At 38.1% G+C, this 15,135-nt stretch overlaps 1 protein-coding gene across 24 annotated transcripts in view; it reads left to right on the top strand.

Annotated features, from left to right (window-relative positions):
• The window catches only part of TEX9 (testis expressed 9), a 201,717-nt gene that overhangs the window by 64,993 nt on the left and 121,589 nt on the right, over window positions 1–15,135 (top strand). The gene's annotated exons all lie outside the window — the stretch shown is intronic.

Below are 15,135 nucleotides of genomic sequence, written 5' to 3'. Positions count from 1 at the left end.
CTCTGCCATGTTAATTGTGTGATCTGCAAGAACAATTATAGCTATTGTACTTTACTTCATTTATATTCTAACTTGTTTACAAAAAATATTTAGACGGCACCAGAATTGCTTTATTGACCATGCCACTTGTTTAATTGGGTTTTTTCTTTTAGATCCTAACCATTGCAACAGGCCATGCCATGTATGTTCAGTTTTCCTTTCATAGCATGGTTTGGTAACACTTTCTTTACCTCAGCAGATGTACTGCTCTCATTTAACTATGCCATGCCATCTTTGTTGTAAATATATACAACACAAATATATACATGTATATATATGTGTGTATGTATAGGGCTTCCCCGGAGAAGGCAATGGCACCCCACTTCAGTACTCTAGCCTGGAAAATCCCATGGATGGAGGAGCCTGGTAGGCTGCAGTCCATGGGGTCTCGAAGAGTCGGACACGACTGAGCGACTTCGCTTTCACTTTTCACTTTCATGCATTGTAGAAGGAAATGGCAACCTACTCCAGTGTTCTTGCCTGGAGAATCCCAGGGACGGCGGAGCCTGGTGTGCTGCCGTCTATGGGGTCGCACAGAGTCAGACACGACTGAAGCGACTTAGCAGCAGCAGCATAGGGCTTCCCAGGTGGTGCTAGTGGTAAAGAATCTGCCTGGTGTTATAGGAGATGTATGAGATGTGGGTTAGATCCTTGGGTTGAGAAGATCCCCTGGAGAAGGAAATGGCAACCCACTGCAGTATTCATGACTGGAAATTTCCACAGGCAGAGGAGCCTGGCAGGCTACAGTCCATGGGTCGCACAGAGTCAGACACAATTGAGCACACACACATACATACACACACATACATACATATATGACACAGGAGATAGTCCTTTACATTTCTAACTGTATTTAACATCATTATAAGGGAACATTTCATGCCAAGAGGGGCACAATAAAGGACAGATATGGTATGGACCCAACAGAAACAGAAGGTATTAAGAAGAGGTGGAAAGAATACACAGAAGAACTGTATAAAAAATGTATTAATGACCTGGATAAGCACAATGGTGTGATCACTCACATAGAGCCATACATCCTGGAGTGTGAAGTCAAGTGGGCCTTATGAAGCATTACTATGAACAAAGCTAGTGGAGGTGATGGAATTCCAGCTGAACTATTTCAAATCCTAAATGATGATGCTGTGAAAGTGCTGCACTCAATATGCCAGCAAATTTGGAAAATTCAGCAGTGGCCACAGGACTGGAAAAGGTCAGTTTTCATTCCAGTCTCTAAGAATGGCAAGGCCAATGAATGTTCAAACTACCATACAGTTGTGCTCATTTCACATGCTAGCGAGGTTATGCTCAAAATCCTTTAACCTAGTTAGGCTTCAGCATTACATGAACTGAGAACTTCCAGAAGTACCAGCTGGATTTAGAAAAGGCAAGGAAACCTGAGATCAAATTGCCAACATCTGCTGGATCATAGAAAAAGCAAGGGAATTCCAAAAAGAAAAACATCTACTTCTGCTTCATGGACTATGCTAAAGCCTTTGACTGTGTGAATCACCACAAACTGAAAAATTCTTTAAGAGATGCGAATTCCAGACAACTTTACCTGACTCCTGAGAAACTTGTATGCAAGTTAAGAAGCAACCGTTAGAACCTGACATGATACAATGAACTAGGTCAAAATTGGGAAAGGAGTACGTCAAGGCTGTATATTGTCACCTGCTTATTTAACTTATATGCAGAGTACTTCACATGAAATGCTATGCTGGATGAAGCTCAAGCTGGAATCAAGTTTGCTGGGAGAAATATCAATAACCTCAGATATGCAGATGACACCACCCTGATGGCAGAAAGCAAAGAGGAACTAAAGACCTTCTTGAGGAAGGTGAAAGAGGAGAGTGAAAAACCTGCCTTAAAACTCAGCATTCAAAAAACTAAAATCATGGCATCCAGTCCCATCACTTTATGGCAGACAGATGGGGAATAAATGGAAACAGTGACAGACTCGTTCACTATAGATGGTGACTGCAGCTATGAAATTAAAAGACTTTTGCTCCTTGGAAGAAAAGCTATGACAAACCTAGACAGCATATTAAAAAGCAGAGACATTACTTTGCCAGCAAAGGTCTGTATAGTCAAAGTTATGATTTTTCCAGTGGTCATGTACAGATGTGAGAGCTGGACCATAAAGTAGGCTGAGCACCAAAGAAGTGATGCTTTCAAATTGCTCTGGAGAAGACTCTTGAGAGTTCCTTTGACTGCAAGGAGATCAAACCAGTCCATCTTAAAGAAAATCAACCCTGGATATTCACTGGAAGGACTGATGCTGAACTTCCAATACTTTGGCCACCTGATGCGTAGAGCCGACTCATTGGAAAAGACCTTGATGCTAGGAAAGATTGAAGGCAGGAGAAGGGGGAGACAGAGGATGAGATGGTTGGATGGCATCATTGACTCAAAGAATATGAGTTTGAGCAAACTCGAGAAAATAGTGAAGGACAGGGAAGCCTAGTGTGCTGCAAACCATGGGTTGCAGAGAGTTGCACACTACTAAGCAACTGAACGACTGATTTATTTCAATAATTAGAATTGATTTACTGGCATGTAGCTAGCTAGGCATTTAAGAAATGACTCTTTTTTTGGTTTCTTAGCATCACATCGATGACCTTTCAGGAAAATTAATATTTGGCAATAATGACTAATATTCATCTTCCCAGCACTGTGCTTAGCTCTTTAAATACCTTATCTTATTTCTTTATTTTAAAATCTTAATATGTGCACATGTTATTTTATATACATTTATAAATACATATGTATATTTATAAATATAAATATATTTATAATTGTACAAAACATATAAATGTATAAATATATACATCTCCCACTCTTCCACAGTGGAAAGAGCCCGAGAGTCTGGGTGCTTCCCCTTCACTTCAGGATGAGAAAGAGGAACTTAAAGAAACCACTGAAAGAGCTTAATATGCATTCCTGCAGTTTGGGGGACTCAGAAGACTGGTGTCAGAATTATATTTGAAAAGTCTTAAAAAATGAGGGCTTAAGAGGAAGTGGTCAGTGGCTATAGTTGAGAAGTCAATGCCCTTTAGAGTCTGTCACAACAAGAGTTGTGACATTTCCCATGGACCAGATCTGGATGGATAATGTGACAGAGAGTCAGCTTGGGGTTGTCTTAGCTCCTGCCCTTGAGGAAATCTCAGTAAAAAGAGGCCAAAAGTAAACCAGCTGAACCCTCAGGGTGTGGGATAAAAAACAAATGGCTAGCTGGAGTAGAGATGGATTTGAGATATGCAGCAGGGGCGGTGGTGGTGATAGGGTTTGCAAAATACCCCAAACATCATCTAGGAGAGAAAGAGCCAGATGTAAACGGCGGCCAAGTCTAAAAGGAGCCAACCTCAGTCTGCACCACCATCAGTTAAGTAAGAATTTTCCTGCCCTGCTTTCCTCTCCTCTCCCGCTGCACTCTAGCCTTGGAGAATAATAAAACTGTGAGAGGAGAAGTGGGATGAAAAGGAAGAGAAGTGAATCACATTCCCTTTCCTGACTTCTGGCTTCCCTGACTGCAGGCTGCCCTGATATAGCCAGTCTGAGCTAGATACAGGGAAGAGAAGTCTAAAATATAAATTAAGTTTATAATTTTGTTTATTACATAAGAATATAATTTTTGTTTGCTCATTTATTCATTTTATCATTCCTTAAATTGAGATATAATTGATGTATAATATTAGTTTCAGGTGTACAACATAATGATTTAATAGATGTATTTATTGCAAAAATGATCACCATAATAAGTCTAATTAACATCCATCATTACGCAGTTACAAATATTTTTCTTATGATAAGAACTTTAAAGATTTACTGTCTTAAAACTTTCAAACATAACAAGACAGTATTACTAACTGTAGTCACCATGCCAAACTGCATCCCCAGGAGTGCCACTCTGTTTTTATTCAAAGTTGATAGATCTTCTGTCAATGAGTTTCTTGGTATCAGTAAGGAAAATAATCTCTAAGCAATATACCACATTGCTTCAGTCACTTCAAAACTTTTCGTTCAAATTAAGCATCTGCCTTAAAAGAAAAGGCACTTTTTGACCTTCTTTATCCTCCCTTGAAAGAAATATATTTTGATTAGTTAGAAATATAAATTGTATACTAACTTTTAAATTTAGTATCCAGGTGTCTTTGGTATGAAGTTATGCAGAAAATGTAGATTTGTTTAAAGATCATAAACCATTTTTTAAAATTTAAATTCATAAGCCATTTTATATTTTTTTGCTACACTTCTTTCTTCTTCCAAGCTGTCTATCTTCGGCCCACATTTTATAATCAGAAAAATAAGTTATTAAAATTTTTTTTCACCCTGCCTCTTCCTCAAGCTATCTTATCTATCCTTTTCTTTGGTGCTAAACTTGGAAAAGGAGCCCACATACATTACTGCTTTCACTTTTTCGCTGCTGCTGCTAAGTTGCTTCAGTCGTGTCCAACTCTGTGCGACCCCATAGACGGCAGCCCACCAGGCTCTGCCGTCCCTGGGATTCTCCAGGCAAGAATACTGCTCGCTCATTCTAATCCTAGCTCTGGTTCACCTCTTTAATTAAACTGCTTTTCAAAGGTTACTCTTGTCCAGTCATGAGATTCAAACGTATTCTCTTACACTTTATTTTTCTGGATCATGTTTGTGACAGTGCTTAACGTAGTGCCCAGTAACCAGTCAATTCTTAATACATTTTAATTCTTTTCCCACAAGATTTGTCTAATGTTATGGATTAAATGATTAAATATAAAGTATTCTTTATCTGCGTAAAAGATTGAGTCAAATGAAAATTTATACAATCCTGGTTTTCCTGTTGCTAATACAGCACAATGCATTTCAATAGTGTTTTTTTCACTCATATCCAGACCATGGGGCCCAATAGTTTAGAAATTCAACTCTTTTTTTTTTTTTTTTATAAATTTATTTATTTTAGTTGGGGGCTAATTACTTTACAATATTGTAATAGTTTTTGCCATACATAGAAATTCAACTCTTATTTCTTGTAACTCACCTCCATTCTGAGTAATATAATTATTTAGCTGAAATATAAAATAAATAAGTTCTGGGAGTGTAGTGTACAGCACAATGACTATAGTTAATAAAATTATATGTTTGAAAGTTTCTAAGAGAGTAGATAGTAAAAGTTCTCATCACAAGAAAAAAAATGAATATGAGGTGATGGATGTTAACTAAACCTATTGGGGTGACCATTTTGCAGTATATACGTATATCGTTATTTGTTATACACTTAAAACAAATACAATGTTATATGTCAGGTATATCTCAATAAAACAGGAAAAATGATCTAGTTTCCTGGCGGGGAAAAAGCCTCGGTCAACTATGACTGGAAGCAGTGAGATACCAGCCTTCGCTAGAAGAAATCAAGCATGTTCGTTTTCTACATCTGTTACTCTATCTCTGTTCTGTAAACAAATTCATTTGTACCATTTCTTTAGATTACACATATAAAGCGATACTGTATGATATTTGTCTTTGTTTAACTTACTTCACTTTGTATGACAATCTCTAGGACCATCCATGTTGCTGCAAATGGCATTATTTTATCCTTTTGTATGGCTGAGGAATATTCCATATATGGTATATATGGGGAAGGGATATATTGGAAGATTGGTATTGACATACACACTCACAACTCATACACACACACACATGCATATATATATAATAGATAAGGACCTGGGCTTCCCAGGTGGTGCTAGTGGTAAAGAATCTGCCTGCCAATGCAGGAGATGCAGTTCGATCCCAGGTTCAAGAAGATTCCTTGGAGAAGGATATGGTAACCCACTCCAGAATTCTTGTCTGAAGAATCCCGTGGACAGAGGAGCCTGGAGGGCTATAGTCCGTAGGGTTGCAAAAGGTTGGACGTGACTGAAGTGACTTTGCAAGCAGTGGGGGAAAAAAACCTAAATAAGAGGGGTATATGTATATGTATAATTGCCTAACTTTAGGTTCCCCATTCTTTATCACAGCTCCTCTCCTGGTCCAGCTACTTGGACAGCTGTTTCCAATTTCCCTTATTGGCAATCCCTAGTCCATCCCACCTGACCACTGCCAACGCTGAAGGGGATAAAAGTTGTTAAACCCTGGACAGGACATAGCCTCAGATCCATTATCTAAATTTAGGCTGATGGGAAAACCAACCAAACAACATTTATTACATGCCTACTGTATGCCAGACTTTTTAAAAAAGTTTTTTTCATATACAAATTTACCCTTGTAAAGTGTATAATTCAGTGGCTTTTAGTATATTTGTGAAGTTGTGCAGTCATCCCCATTCTCTAATTTTAGGACATTTTCATCACCCCAAAAAGAAACCTTGTACTCAGTAGCATATACTCCTGTCTCCATTCCTCCAGCCATAGAAAACTTCTCAACTACTTTATATTGTATCTCTATGGATGTGCCTATTCTGGACACTTAGCATAAATGGAATAATGTATAGACTTTTATGTCTGGCTTTTTTAAGTTAGCCGAAGAATTGATTCTTTTGAACTGTGGTGTTGGAGAAGACTCTTGAGAGTCCCTTGGACTGCAAGGAGATCCAATCAATCCATCCTAAAGGAGATCAATCCTGGGTGTTCATTGGAAGATCTCATGTTGAAGCTGAAACTCCAATACTTTGGCCACCTCATGCAAAGGGTTGACTCATTGGAAAAGACCCTAATGCTGGGTAGGATTGGGGGCAGGAGGAGAAGGGGACGACAGAGGATGAGATGGTTGGATGGCATAACCAACTCGATGGACATGGGTTTGGGTAGACTCCGGGAGTTGGTGATGGACAGAGAGGCCTGGCGTGCTGCAATTCATGGGGTCGCAAAGAGTCGGACACAACTGAGCGACTGAACTGAACTGAATATTCCCAGTGTTCATCTGCGTTGTAGTGTGCATCATTACTTCACTTATTTTAATAGCCTAGTAATATTCTACATTTTGTTTATAGATTAATTAGTTGATGGGCAATTGGATTGTTTCTACTTTTTAGCTACTATGAATAATACTACTTCGAACATCTGTGTAGAGGTTTTTTGTAAACATGAGCTTTCAGTTCTCTTCAGTATAAATCTAGAAATGAAAATATGTTTCATATGGTAACTCTATGTTTAACATTTTTTTAAAGATTTATTTCTTTATTCATTTTATTTTTTTGGCGGTGGTGGGTCTTATTGCTGTGAGCAGGCTTTCTCTAATTGTGGAGAGTGGGGACTACTCTTTGTTGTGGTTCATGGGCTTCTCCTTGCGGTGGCTTCTCTTGTTGTGGAACACGGGCTCCAGAGTGCACGCTTCAGTAGTTGAGGTGCCCAGGTTTAGTTGCTCTGCAGCATGTGGGGTCTTCCCAGACCAGGGATCAAACCAGTGTCCCTTGCATTGCAAGGCAGATTCTTAACTGCTGGACCACCAGGGAAGCCCTGTGTTTAACTTTTGAGGAAGCACCAAATTGATTTCCAAAGTGACTGCACTGCTTTATATCTTATCAGCAGTGTATCAGTATTCCAGTGTCAAGTTCTTGTTACTTGTTACTGTCTACCTTTTTGATTATAGCCATCCTAGTGGGTCTGAAATGATATCTTATCTCAAAACCCTAGTGGGTTTTGAGTTGCATCAGCTAATGACTAATGATGTTGAACAACTTTTCATGTGTGTATTGACCATTTGTTTGTCTTTTTTGGAGAAATATCAATTCAGATCCTTTGTGCATTCTTTAATTGGTTGTCTTTTTATTGTTGACTTGTAAGAGTTCTTTTGGCCACCTGATGTGAAGAGCTGACTCATTTGAGAAGACCCTGATGCTGGGAACGATTGAGGGCAGGAGGAGAAGGGGACGACAGAGGATGAGATGGTTGGATGGCATCACCGACTCAATGGACATGGGTTTGGGTAGACTCCGGCAGTTGGTGATGGACAGGGAGGCCTGTGCTGCGATTCATGGGGTCACAAAGTCAGATGCGACTGAGCGACTGGACTGCATTGAACTGAACTGAAGAGTTCTTTATTCTGGATACTAGGCATTCATCAGTTACTACATAATTTGCCAATGTTTTCTCCCAGTTTGTAGGTTTTCTTTTCATTTTCTTGATTGTGTTCTTTGAGGCATAAAAGTTTTTAATTTTGATGATGTCTAGTTTTTATATTTTTTTTGTTGTTGCTTGTGCTTTTGATATCATATCTAAGAGACCATTGCCTAATCCAAGGTCAGGAAGATTTACCTCTATGCTTTCTTCTAGTAGTTTTATGATTTTAGTTCTTACTTCTAGGTCTGTAATCCATTTTTACATTAATTTTTGTATACTAGGTGAGGGAAGGGTTCAACTTTATTCTTTTGTACATGGATATTCAGTGGTCCCAGCACCAGTTTTTGAAATGATTATTGTTTTCACATTGAATTAACTGTACCCTTTTCAAAAATCAGTTGACCATAAATAGAAGTTTTTTCTTTCCTGGACTCTTGATTCTGTACTATTGATCCTTATGCCACACTGCACATTGTCTATATTAGTGTAGCTTTGTAGTAAGTTTCAAAATTGAAAAGATGTGAGTCCTTCAACTTTGGCCATTTTCAAGATTGATTTGGCTTCTCAGAATTCCTTGTATTTCCAAATGAATTTTAGGATCAGCTTATCAATTTCCACACACACACACAAAAGAAGACTACCCAAGTCTTTGACAGTGATTGTGTTAAATTTGTAGATCACTTTGGGGAGTATTGCCATCTTAACAATATTAAGTCTTCCGAACCAGGAATGTAGAATGTCTCTCCATTTATTTAAGTCTTTAATTTCTTTCAATAACATTCTGTACTTTTCATTGTGTAAATATTTCTCTTTTGTTTAATTTATTCCTGTGTATTTTTTTTCTTTTTGAGGCCCTTTTAAATGGAATTCTCTTTTTAATTTTAATTTTGGATGGTCTATTGCTAGTATATAGAAGTAGAACTGATTTTTTTTTTTAATATTGATCTTGTGTTTTGCAACTTTGCCAAATTCTTTACTTAGTTCTAATGGTACATTGTGTGGATTCTTTAGGATTCTCTATGTCCAAGATCATGTTATCTGAAAACATAATTTTTATTTATTTTTTTCATCTGAATGCCTTTTTTTTTAGTGTATTTATTTATTTATTTTTGGCTGCACAGGGTCTCTGTTGCTGTGCACAGGCCTTTTCTAGTTGTGGAGAGTGGGCAATGCTCTTCATTGTGGTGCACGGGCATCTCATTGTGGTGGTTTCTCTTGTTGTGGGGCTGTAGACACATGGGCTTCAGTAGTTGTACGCAGGGTTAGTTGCTTCGCAGCATGTGGGGTCTTAGTTCCCGGACTAGGGATTGAATCTGTGTCCCCTGCATTGGCAGGTGGATTCTTAAATCACTGGACCACCGGGGAAGTCCCCCTTTTATTTCTTATTCTTAGCTACTTGCCCTAGCTAGTATTTCCAATACAGTTTTGAGGTAAAGTGGCCAAGGCAGACATACTATTCTTGTTCCTGATTTTAGAAGGAAAGCATTCAGTATTTCACTATTACGTATGATGATAACTAGATTTTTAGTGGATGGCCTTCATCAACTTGAGGAAATTATCTTCTTTTTCTAGTTTTTTTTGGTGCTTTTGTTAAGAAAGAGTGTTGAAAATTGACAGTTTTTTAAATATGTCTATTGAGATGACCATGTGGTTTTGTTTTTTATTTGATTCATATTGTATTAATTAACTTTCCAATGTTAATCTGACATTGTGTTTCTAGGATAAATCCCACTTGGTGTATAATCCTTTAAATATATTGCTGGATTTGGCTTGCTAGTGTTGAACACTTTAACTTTTGTATTCATAAGGAATATTGATCTGTAGTTTGCTTCTCTGTGGTGTCTGATTTTGATATAAGGGTAATACTGCCCTCATATAATTGGTTGGGAAATGTTTCCTCCTCTTCTATTTTAATAGAAGAATTTTAAAAGGACTAGTGTTAATTCTTCTTTAAAACCTGAGTAGAGTTCATTAGTAAAGTATTTGGACCTAGGTGGGTTTTTATTACTAATTTAATATCTTTACATATAATGATTTTATTCAGATTTTCTGTTTCTTTTTGAGTCAGTTTTGGGAGTATGTCTTTCTAAGACTGTTAATTTAATCTAGGCATTGAATTTTTTGTCAAATAATTTTTTTTCATTTTAAATTTATTTTTTAAATTGGGCTTCCCTTGTGGCTCAGCTGGTAAAGAATTCACCTGCAATGCGGGAGACCTGGGTTTGATCCCTCGGCTGGGAAGATCCCCTAGAGAAGCGAAAGGCTACCTACTCCAGTATTCTGGCCTGGAGAATTCCATGGACTGTGTAGTCCATAGGGTTGCAAGAGTTGGACGTGATTAAATTGAAGGATAATGGCTTTACAGAATTGTGTTCATTTCTGCCAAACATCAACATGAATCAGCCATAGGTATACATATGTACCCCTCCCTCTTGAACCTGCTTCCCATCTTCCTCCCCATCCCACTGTTCTAGGTTGTTACAGAGACCTGGTTTGAGTTCCCTGAGTCATACAGCAAATTCCCATTGGCTGACTATTTTACATACGGTAATTCAAGTTTCCATGTTAGTCTCTCCATACACCCTATCCTCTCCTTCCTCCCCACCCTACCCATGTCCATAGTTCTGTTCTCTATGTCTGTTTCTCCATTGCTGCCTTGCAAATAATTTCATCAGTACCATCTTTTTATATTCTGTATCTACATGTTAGTATATGATATTTGATTTTCTCTTTCTGACTTTCTTCACTCTGAAGAATATTATATGGTAAAGAGGGGAAGGTATAAAGGAAAGTCAGAGGACAGTAAGAGAAATGGTAAAGAGAGGATGGAAAGAAGGAGGGGGAAAAGAAAGAATGTCAAAAGGTGCTATCTAACAAAAATGAATTATTAATGGTAGAACTTCAGTTTTTTGTTTTGTTTTTTTGTGGAGAGTAGTCCTTCCTGGAATTCTTCACATCATGTTACATATCAGTAATTTACCTTAGAATAGCTCCTTAAGGACAGTGTAATATGTGTGTGTATAATTTTAATCTACACCCTAGGCTAATTAATATTGAGTTGGGTGTACACACATGAATAGTGTGCAAAAAAGAAAAGAAAAAAAGTTCACATTCCAATATTCTTAATATCTTTAATCAACACAGAGGGCCTGTTAATTAGCATAATATGTATTAGAGATTACTTTTTATTGGTAAAATAAGTAGTTTTCAGGAGATGTGCATTGTTATGTGGCAACCTGCATGGGAGGAAAATTTGGGTGAAAATGGATACATGTATATAAATGGTTGTGTCCCTTCTTTGTCCATCTGAAACTATCACAACAATAATGTTGTTAATTGGCTATACCCCAACACAAAATTAAAAGATTAAAAAATAATAAAAATAAAGAGATGTGCATTGTCTAGGAATATCATACCGGCCCTTTCACAGTTGCATGAACAAGGACAGGGTATGAAAACCTGGTGAACCTGTTAGTCTCTACTCTTGGAGTTGCATTCTGTACTTAGAATTTCAATTCACCCTGTGTACAGCCTCTTAAGGATTTTGTGACCTGACTTCAGCTAGATAATTTGTTCAGTTATGTTGCATCTGCCTTAAGTGAATCTTTCATCCAAGTTACTTGCTCAAGTGCTTAAGAGGACAGAAAGCTAGGGTTTTAGAAAGCTTTTGCCACATTGCAGGCAGATTCTTTACCAGCTGAGCCACAAGTGAAGCCCAAACCCCACTAGGAAGTTACTCATTAGCAAAGTTGGGGGGGTGGGTGCCAACAATATTACACAATGATTCTTTCTTTCCATTTCTACACTCTCATAATGCAGGCCAAGGAGAAAGTGTGTTTCCTTTGTCTTAGGATGCACAATGAATTTTCCTGTTTATTCAAGCTGACCACTTCTTGATGGTATCTGGCTTACGTATTTCAAATGCTGGGAAATTGTATGAAACAAGACCTGTTTCATGGTTTGACTATAGTCAGTTTTTTGATCAATGTTTTTGGACCCAGATTTATCCAGACTTCTGAATCTGTCTACTGTCTATGTTTTATGAATGTGTATTTACCACAGGGTGCTACAGTGATCTCGTATCTCATGTCTGAAGGTCTAGGAGCGAGCATATGGTCCCAAATAATTCAACACTCCAAATATTGCTAGTAAGAAAGTATGAATGATTCCCTGATATCCACATAGTTTGATTAATTCAACTCAAGAATTAGAGACTCTTCAAGTTGAAAGAGATGTTAAAGATCCTTCTGGCAAACTGTCCCTGTCAAGGACTCACCCAGGTCCTGCTTACACTCTGTCACTTGTCACTAATGAAAATGCTCTTTAACCAGTCACAATTTTTTCCAATTTGAAGCAGCTTTAACTGCCAGACAGTTCTTTTCTTTTTCAAAATATAATTTTATTTGATTATTTGGTTTTGGCTGTGATGGGTCTTAGTTGTTGTACAGGCCTTTTCTCTAGTTGTGGTGAGCAGGGGCTACTCTTCCTTGCATTGCATGGGCTTCTTGTTGCAGTGGCTTCTCTTGTTGTGGAGCATGGGCTCTAGGGTGCATGGGCTTTGTAGTTTCGGTGTGTGGGCTCAATATTTGTGGCTCCCAGGTTCTGGGGTGTAGAATCAGCAGTTTTGGTGCATGGGCTTAGTTGCTCCATGGCTTATGGGATCTTACTGGACCAGGGATTGATCCATTTCCTGCATTGCAGACGTATTCTTTACCACTAAGCCACCAGGGAAGCCCCAGACAGTTCTTACTTGATTAGAAATACTTCTCCTTGTGACTTTCACTAGCCTCTTTTTTCTATGGTTTCTTTAGTATCATGATGAATACTTCTAATTTTTCTTTTACTTACCAGCCCTTTAAATATTTGAAAGTAGCTTTCATGCCCCCATCACAGCTTTAAAGATTATTGAAGAACACAGAAAGAACTCTTTTCTTGTGGTTATGTTTCTGTACATCTCATGTACAAAACATCAGGTGTAAAATGTTTTTTAAACTTTTATTAACTTTTTACAGAAATGATCTGAGCGTTGGTAGAAGTATTTGAAAATTACAAATAGATGCCATAGTATGAGAAAGCCCAGAAACAGATGAAACAAAGATTTGAATGTAAGCACATTATTTGGGAAATGCAGAATTCTTATGGGAATGGAGGAGTAATGTAAGGCAGAGAATCCAGCCAGTGCAGGGTATGTTGTTAAGCCAGCTATGACAGTGGGCCTCTAGAGAGAAATCTCATGGAGAAATACTGGGAAATGTTATAAAATAAATGTCTCAGAATGATGCCACCTTAGGGGTGAACTGCTTCCTCAGCATTTCCAGCCTGCTCCCAGGCAAGCTGTCTCCCACAGTTCTGAAATAAAAAGCTCTCAGGCACAGAGGAAGCCATTAGAAGTCGGCTGCAGTACTGCATAGGACACTGACAGCATCTGGGATAATAAGCAAAATAATGATAATTATTAAAGAATAAAATCTTGATGTAATTCTATCTGAATATAAATTATCATAGAATAATGTCATTCTGCAATATTAACTTGCAGCTGCTTTGACACTTAGTAATACAGTATTTCATATCTTCCTATGTCAATAAATATAAATCTATTCATATCATCACTAATGGTCATATACTCTACGATCATTTATTTAACTAATTCTCTGGTTGGACATTTAGATTGGTTCCAGGTTTTTGCAATTCTTAAGGGAGATGCTTTGTGTCAGTCTCACTGAACGTTGAATTTATATTTGGTTCAGGTGCCACTCAACTGTATGTTTATTATGATAATGTGCTTTAAAGATATAAACAGTGTGGGAAAGAATACTGTGTATTCAAATGCCAATGATTCATACTTTCTTTGCAGTTTAGAAATAATAGTTCAGATAAGTTTGTATTCAAAATACTGTATTATAACTTGTGATTATATCACAAGAGACAGCCATTTACGTTACAGAAATTCAGCTTCATGAATTTAACACCACTACCACAAATTAGGATCCATTTATTTATATTTACAAAAATTGATTTGGATTTGAGCTGAGTACTAGCAGTCCAGAGCTCTCATGGCTTCCTGTGGGCAGTTATATAGCTGGAGTACTTTTCTCTTCAGAACCCTTGTTTGTTAGTTTAAAGCAGTGCTAAATTATCCCTCATATACGCATGGTCTCAGGTTGCTGAGCGAGTGTGATACAGTCTTAAGTTAGGTTTCTTGGGAAATAGACTGAGATAGATATATGCCTATGGGAGGTTTAATGGGGCGTAGTCTCAGAAACATTATGAGAAACTTCATCTGGAGACATCTTACCCTGGATTCTGATTGTTATTGTTCAGTCGCTAGGACCTGTCTGACTCTTTGCAATCCCATGAACTACAGCATGCCAGGCTTCCCTGTCCTTCACCATCTCCTAGAGTTTGCTCAAACTCATGTCCATCGAGTCAGTGATGCCATCCAGCCATCTCATCCTCTGTTACCCCATTCTCCTCCTGCCCTCAATCTTTCCCAGCATCAGCGTCTTTTCCAGTGAGTCAGCTCTATGCATCAGGTAGCCAAAGTATTGGAGCTTCAACTTCAGCATCAGTCCTTCCAGTGAATATTCAGGGTTGATTTCCTTTATAACTGACTGGTTTGATCTCCTTGCAGTCCAAGGGGCTCTCAAGAGTCTTCTCCAACACCACAGTTCAAAAGCATCAATTCTTTGGTACTCACTCCGCCTTCTTTATAGTCCACCTCTCACATCCATACATGACTACTAGTAAAACCATGTCTTTGACTATTTGGACCTTTGTCGCAAAGTGGTATCTCTGACTTTTTAATACTTTGTTTAGGTTTGCCATAGCTTTTCTTCCAAGGAGCAAGCATCTTTTAATTTCATGACTGCAGTCACCATCCAAAGTGATTTTGGAGCCCAAAAAAGTAAAATTTGTCACTGTTTCAACTCTTTCCCCATCTGTTTGCCATGAAGTGAAGGGAATGGATGCCATGATTTTCATTTTTCTGAATGTTGAGTTTTAAGCTAGATTTTTCACTCTCCTCTTTCACCCTCATCAAGAAGCTCTTTAGTTCCTCTTT

Source organism: Giraffa tippelskirchi, chromosome 7 (genome assembly GCF_054371585.1).
Source record: "Giraffa tippelskirchi isolate mGirTip1 chromosome 7, T2T-mGirTip1v1.2.pri, whole genome shotgun sequence".
NCBI lineage: Eukaryota > Metazoa > Chordata > Mammalia > Artiodactyla > Giraffidae > Giraffa > Giraffa tippelskirchi.
The sequence above is the reverse complement of the archived record's forward strand: the minus strand, read 5'-3'. Positions and strand labels throughout refer to the sequence as shown.